The sequence below is a fragment of the Pseudophryne corroboree genome, chromosome 11, assembly GCF_028390025.1.
Source record: "Pseudophryne corroboree isolate aPseCor3 chromosome 11, aPseCor3.hap2, whole genome shotgun sequence".
Classification (NCBI taxonomy): domain Eukaryota; kingdom Metazoa; phylum Chordata; class Amphibia; order Anura; family Myobatrachidae; genus Pseudophryne; species Pseudophryne corroboree.
The window spans coordinates 130,126,737-130,133,270 of record NC_086454.1 but is presented as its reverse complement, the minus strand read 5'-3'; the positions used below and the strand labels follow the sequence as shown (position 1 = coordinate 130,133,270).

Below are 6,534 nucleotides of genomic sequence, written 5' to 3'. Positions count from 1 at the left end.
ACAGGCATGGTATTATCATTTCAGCTCACTACAGGACACTCTAACACAAAGTTGGAGAGCCATTAAAAATATGTCCAACTTTTTCAATATTTTCTATATAATTCAATTCAAGCAAAGACAGCTAATTTTTGCATTTATTTGATTTTCTGAAAAAGTTATATACTACATGCCTCAATCAAGGATATTGCAAATTTATAGAATTTTTTTGTGAAAAGTCTACATTGGGACAAAAAGCGACAATAAAATGATAACAGAGATTTGAAATTTGCAGAAGATTTTTTTCCATCACTAAGCAGAATGAACATACATAGTGCTGAAGGCAAGGCTCCATAGCTCAGGGGTTAGAGCACTGGTCTTGTAAACCAGGGGTCGTGAGTTCAAATCTCACTGGGGCCTAGTGCTACTTTCTTGTTACTGCTGCTAAAATATAAATTGCAGCTCCCAATGTTGAAATAGTCTGCTCAAGAGCTTTAAGTGAGGAGAACCATTTCAATTTGGTCACACATTTGGATATTCAATTTGTACACAGAGTTATGATGTTCAGTCTAATCTGCAAATTGGTTCCAAGAGCATGTCTTAAAATTATTTTATTGTACTGATTCTGTTCATGCTGATAATCCCATCATAATTTTTCAGTATCATTACAAACTGTAGAAAGAGCTTTTCCATAATTAAACTTTAAAGATAGCAACAATGGTATATACATTGTATTGTACCGTGCAGGAATCAACTTCATCAGTTGATCCAGAAGAGTTTTGAATTGACAACTGTAGCTGCCAGAAGGCTTTTTTGGTCATGTAAGCATATATAAAGAACAAATGCAAGCATACTCAAGGTAATGACCACTATTGGTCACAAATATCTCAATATAAAGACATTCTGTCATATCATTTTGAAGGCATTCCAGACTAAGGAGCACAAGGTTTGTGAGGCATGGAAAACATGACCAACATTTCCTCAATTTTATATATACACCTATTCAACATACAGCAGCAAACTGAAAGTTTCTTTAAATTGTTTAATAGGTTATTAACTGCATGTCCCAAGCAGGCATTTCAGCAGTGGTCATTTGTTAAAAGTGTATATTTGGAGAATGAGCTACAACTAATAATATCCAATAAGATTACTGAAATTTGAAGAAAACTCTTTTCCACCATAATTCAGACCCCGTATTGGTCACAGTTCTGGCTACTTATGTGGCTCCATCTCTCAGGGGTTAGAGCACTGGTCTCGTAAACCAGGGGTCATGAGGTCCAATCTCACTGGGACCTAGTGTTTCCCAATGTTAAAATAGTCTATGCAATATCTTTAAGTGAGGAGAACCATTTCAATTTGGTCACACATTTGGATATTCAATTTGTACACAGAGTTATGATGTTCAGTCTAATCTGCTGATTGGTTACAAGAGCATGTCTAAAACATATTTGTTGCATTTTATTGGGCCGATTCTGTTCATGCTGATAGTTCCAACAAGTTTTTCACTATTATTATGAAACTATGGTAAGAGCTTTCCAATAATTTAACTTTAATGATAGCACAAAAACACACACATTAGGAGGTTTTTAATACTTCTCACCCTGTTGTACACCTGTTCTATTTCTGCTGACAGGCATGGTATTATCATTTCAGCTCACTACAGGACACTCTAACACAAAGTTGGAGAGCCATTAAAAATATGTCCAACTTTTTCAATATTTTCTATATAATTCAATTCAAGCAAAGACAGCTAATTTTTGGATTTATTTGATTTTCTGAAAAAGTTATATACTACATGCCTCAATCAAGGATATTGCAAATTTATAGAATTTTTTGTGAAAAGTCTACATTGGGACAAAAAGCGACAATAAAATGATAACAGAGATTTGAAATTTGCAGAAGATTTTTTTCCATCACTAAGCAGAATGAACATACATAGTGCTGAAGGCAAGGCTCCATAGCTCAGGGGTTAGAGCACTGGTCTTGTAAACCAGGGGTCGTGAGTTCAAATCTCACTGGGGCCTAGTGCTACTTTCTTGTTACTGCTGCTAAAATATAAATTGCAGCTCCCAATGTTGAAATAGTCTGCTCAAGAGCTTTAAGTGAGGAGAACCATTTCAATTTGGTCACACATTTGGATATTCAATTTGTACACAGAGTTATGATGTTCAGTCTAATCTGCAAATTGGTTCCAAGAGCATGTCTTAAAATTATTTTATTGTATTGACTCTGTTCATGCTGATAATCCCATCATAATTTTTCAGTATCATTACAAACTGTAGAAAGAGCTTTTCCATAATTAAACTTTAAAGATAGCAACAATGGTATATACATTGTATTGTACCGTGCAGGAATCAACTTCATCAGTTGATCCAGAAGAGTTTTGAATTGACAACTGTAGCTGCCAGAAGGCTTTTTTGGTCATGTAAGCATATATAAAGAACAAATGCAAGCATACTCAAGGTAATGACCACTATTGGTCACAAATATCTCAATATAAAGACATTCTGTCATATCATTTTGAAGGCATTCCAGACTAAGGAGCACAAGGTTTGTGAGGCATGGAAAACATGACCAACATTTCCTCAATTTTATATATACACCTATTCAACATACAACAGCAAACTGAAAGTTTCTTTAAATTGTTTAATAGGTTATTAACTGCATGTCCCAAGCAGGCATTTCAGCAGTGGTCATTTGTTAAAAGTGTATATTTGGAGAATGAGCTACAACTAATAATATCCAATAAGATTACTGAAATTTGAAGAAAACTCTTTTCCACCATAATTCAGACCCCGTATTGGTCACAGTTCTGGCTACTTATGTGGCTCCATAGCTCAGGGATTAGAGCACTGGTCTCGTAAACCAGGGGTCATGAGGTCCAATCTCACTGGGACCTAGTGTTTCCCAATGTTAAAATAGTCTATGCAATATCTTTAAGTGAGGAGAACCATTTCAATTTGGTCACATATTTGGATGGTTAATTTGGACAAAGACATATGATGTTCAGTCTAATCTGCTGATTGGTTACAAGAGCATGTCTAAAACATATTTGTTGCATTTTATTGGGCCGATTCTGTTCATGCTGATAGTTCCAACAAGTTTTTCACTATTATTATGAAACTATGGTAAGAGGTTTCCAATAATTTTACTTTAATGATAGCAAAAAAACACACACATTAGGAGGTTTTTAATACTTCTCACCCTGTTGTACACCTGTTCTGTTTCTGCTGACAGGCATGGTATTATCATTTCAGCTCATTACAGGACACTCTAACACAAAGTTGGAGAGCCATTAAAAATATGTCCAACTTTTTCAATATTTTCTATATAATTCAATTCAAGCAAAGACAGTTTTTTGAATTTATTTGATTTTCTGAAAAAGTTATATACTACATGCCTCAATCAAGGATATTGCAAATTTGTAGATTTTTTTTTGTGAAAAGTCTACATTGGGACAAAAAGCGACAATAAAATGATAACAGAGATTTGAAATTTGCAGAAGATTTTTTTCCATCACTAAGCAGAATGAACATACATAGTGCTGAAGGCAAGGCTCCATAGCTCAGGGGTTAGAGCACTGGTCTTGTAAACCAGGGGTCGTGAGTTCAAATCTCACTGGGGCCTAGTGCTATTTTCTTGTTACTGCTGCTAAAATATAAATTGCAGCTCCCAATGTTGAAATAGTCTGCTGAAGAGCTTTAAGTGAGGAGAACCATTTCAATTTAGTCACACATTTGGATATTCAATTTGTACACAGAGTTATGATGTTCAGTCTAATCTGCAAATTGGTTCCAAGAGCATGTCTTAAAATTATTTTATTGTACTGATTCTGTTCATGCTGATAATCCCATCATAATTTTTCAGTATCATTACAAACTGTAGAAAGAGCTTTTCCATAATTAAACTTTAAAGATAGCAACAATGGTATATACATTGTATTGTACCGTGCAGGAATCAACTTCATCAGTTGATCCAGAAGAGTTTTGAATTGACAACTGTAGCTGCCAGAAGGCTTTTTTGGTCATGTAAGCATATATAAAGAACAAATGCAAGCATACTCAAGGTAATGACCACTATTGGTCACAAATATCTCAATATAAAGACATTCTGTCATATCATTTTGAAGGCATTCCAGACTAAGGAGCACAAGGTTTGTGAGGCATGGAAAACATGACCAACATTTCCTCAATTTTATATATACACCTATTCAACATACAACAGCAAACTGAAAGTTTCTTTAAATTGTTTAATAGGTTATTAACTGCATGTCCCAAGCAGGCATTTCAGCAGTGGTCATTTGTTAAAAGTGTATATTTGGAGAATGAGCTACAACTAATAATATCCAATAAGATTACTGAAATTTGAAGAAAACTCTTTTCCACCATAATTCAGACCCCGTATTGGTCACAGTTCTGGCTACTTATGTGGCTCCATCTCTCAGGGGTTAGAGCACTGGTCTCGTAAACCAGGGGTCATGAGGTCCAATCTCACTGGGACCTAGTGTTTCCCAATGTTAAAATAGTCTATGCAATATCTTTAAGTGAGGAGAACCATTTCAATTTGGTCACACATTTGGATATTCAATTTGTACACAGAGTTATGATGTTCAGTCTAATCTGCTGATTGGTTACAAGAGCATGTCTAAAACATATTTGTTGCATTTTATTGGGCCGATTCTGTTCATGCTGATAGTTCCAACAAGTTTTTCACTATTATTATGAAACTATGGTAAGAGCTTTCCAATAATTTAACTTTAATGATAGCACAAAAACACACACATTAGGAGGTTTTTAATACTTCTCACCCTGTTGTACACCTGTTCTGTTTCTGCTGACAGGCATGGTATTATCATTTCAGCTCATTACAGGACACTCTAACACAAAGTTGGAGAGCCATTAAAAATATGTCCAACTTTTTCAATATTTTCTATATAATTCAATTCAAGCAAAGACAGCTAATTTTTGCATTTATTTGATTTTCTGAAAAAGTTATATACTACATGCCTCAATCAAGGATATTGCAAATTTATTGAATTTTTTTGTGAAAAGTCTACATTGGGACAAAAAGCGACAATAAAATGATAACAGAGATTTGAAATTTGCAGAAGATTTTTTTCCATCACTAAGCAGAATGAACATACATAGTGCTGAAGGCAAGGCTCCATAGCTCAGGGGTTAGAGCACTGGTCTTGTAAACCAGGGGTTGTGAGTTCAAATCTCACTGAGGCCTAGTGCTACTTTCTTGTTAGTGCTGCTAAAATATAAATTGCAGCTCCCAATGTTGAAATAGTCTGCTCAAGAGCTTTAAGTGAGGAGAACCATTTCAATTTAGTCACACATTTGGATATTCAATTTGTACACAGAGTTATGATGTTAAGTCTAATCTGCAAATTGGTTCCAAGAGCATGTCTTAAAATTATTTTATTGTACTGATTCTGTTCATGCTGATAATCCCATCATAATTTTTCAGTATCATTACAAACTGTAGAAAGAGCTTTTCCATAATTAAACTTTAAAGATAGCAACAATGGTATATACATTGTATTGTACCGTGCAGGAATCAACTTCATCAGTTGATCCAGAAGAGTTTTGAATTGACAACTGTAGCTGCCAGAAGGCTTTTTTGGTCATGTAAGCATATATAAAGAACAAATGCAAGCATACTCAAGGTAATGACCACTATTGGTCACAAATATCTCAATATAAAGACATTCTGTCATATCATTTTGAAGGCATTCCAGACTAAGGAGCACAAGGTTTGTGAGGCATGGAAAACATGACCAACATTTCCTCAATTTTATATATACACCTATTCAACATACAACAGCAAACTGAAAGTTTCTTTAAATTGTTTAATAGGTTATTAACTGCATGTCCCAAGCAGGCATTTCAGCAGTGGTCATTTGTTAAAAGTGTATATTTGGAGAATGAGCTACTACTAATAATATCCAATAAGATTACTGAAATTTGAAGAAAACTCTTTTCCACCATAATTCAGACCCCGTATTGGTCACAGTTCTGGCTACTTATGTGGCTCCATCTCTCAGGGGTTAGAGCACTGGTCTCGTAAACCAGGGGTCATGAGGTCCAATCTCACTGGGACCTAGTGTTTCCCAATGTTAAAATAGTCTATGCAATATCTTTAAGTGAGGAGAACCATTTCAATTTGGTCACATATTTGGATGGTTAATTTGGACTAAGACATATGATGTTCAGTCTAATCTGCTGATTGGTTACAAGAGCATGTCTAAAACATATTTGTTGCATTTTATTGGGCCGATTCTGTTCATGCTGATAGTTCCAACAAGTTTTTCACTATTATTATGAAACTATGGTAAGAGCTTTCCAATAATTTTACTTTAATGATAGCAAAAAAACACACACATTAGGAGGTTTTTAATACTTCTCACCCTGTTGTACACCTGTTCTGTTTCTGCTGACAGGCATGGTATTATCATTTCAGCTCATTACAGGACACTCTAACACAAAGTTGGAGAGCCATTAAAAATATGTCCAACTTTTTCAATATTTTCTATATAATTCAATTCAAGCAAAG

The 6,534-nt window shown here is 34.8% G+C and overlaps 4 non-coding genes across 4 annotated transcripts; all 4 read left to right on the top strand.

The window, feature by feature from the left end:
• Positions 1 to 323: 323 nt before the first annotated feature.
• TRNAT-UGU (transfer RNA threonine (anticodon UGU)) lies at positions 324 to 396 on the top strand. Its single transcript has one exon. It is a non-coding gene; the product is annotated as a tRNA-Thr (tRNA).
• A 1,531-nt stretch (positions 397 to 1,927) lies between these two features.
• On the top strand, positions 1,928 to 2,000 carry TRNAT-UGU (transfer RNA threonine (anticodon UGU)). Its single transcript has one exon. It is a non-coding gene; the product is annotated as a tRNA-Thr (tRNA).
• Positions 2,001 to 3,530: 1,530 nt separating this feature from the next.
• TRNAT-UGU (transfer RNA threonine (anticodon UGU)) lies at positions 3,531 to 3,603 on the top strand. Its single transcript has one exon. It is a non-coding gene; the product is annotated as a tRNA-Thr (tRNA).
• Positions 3,604 to 5,135: 1,532 nt separating this feature from the next.
• Positions 5,136 to 5,208, top strand: TRNAT-UGU (transfer RNA threonine (anticodon UGU)). The gene has a single exon. It is a non-coding gene; the product is annotated as a tRNA-Thr (tRNA).
• The last annotated feature ends 1,326 nt before the right edge of the window (positions 5,209 to 6,534 follow it).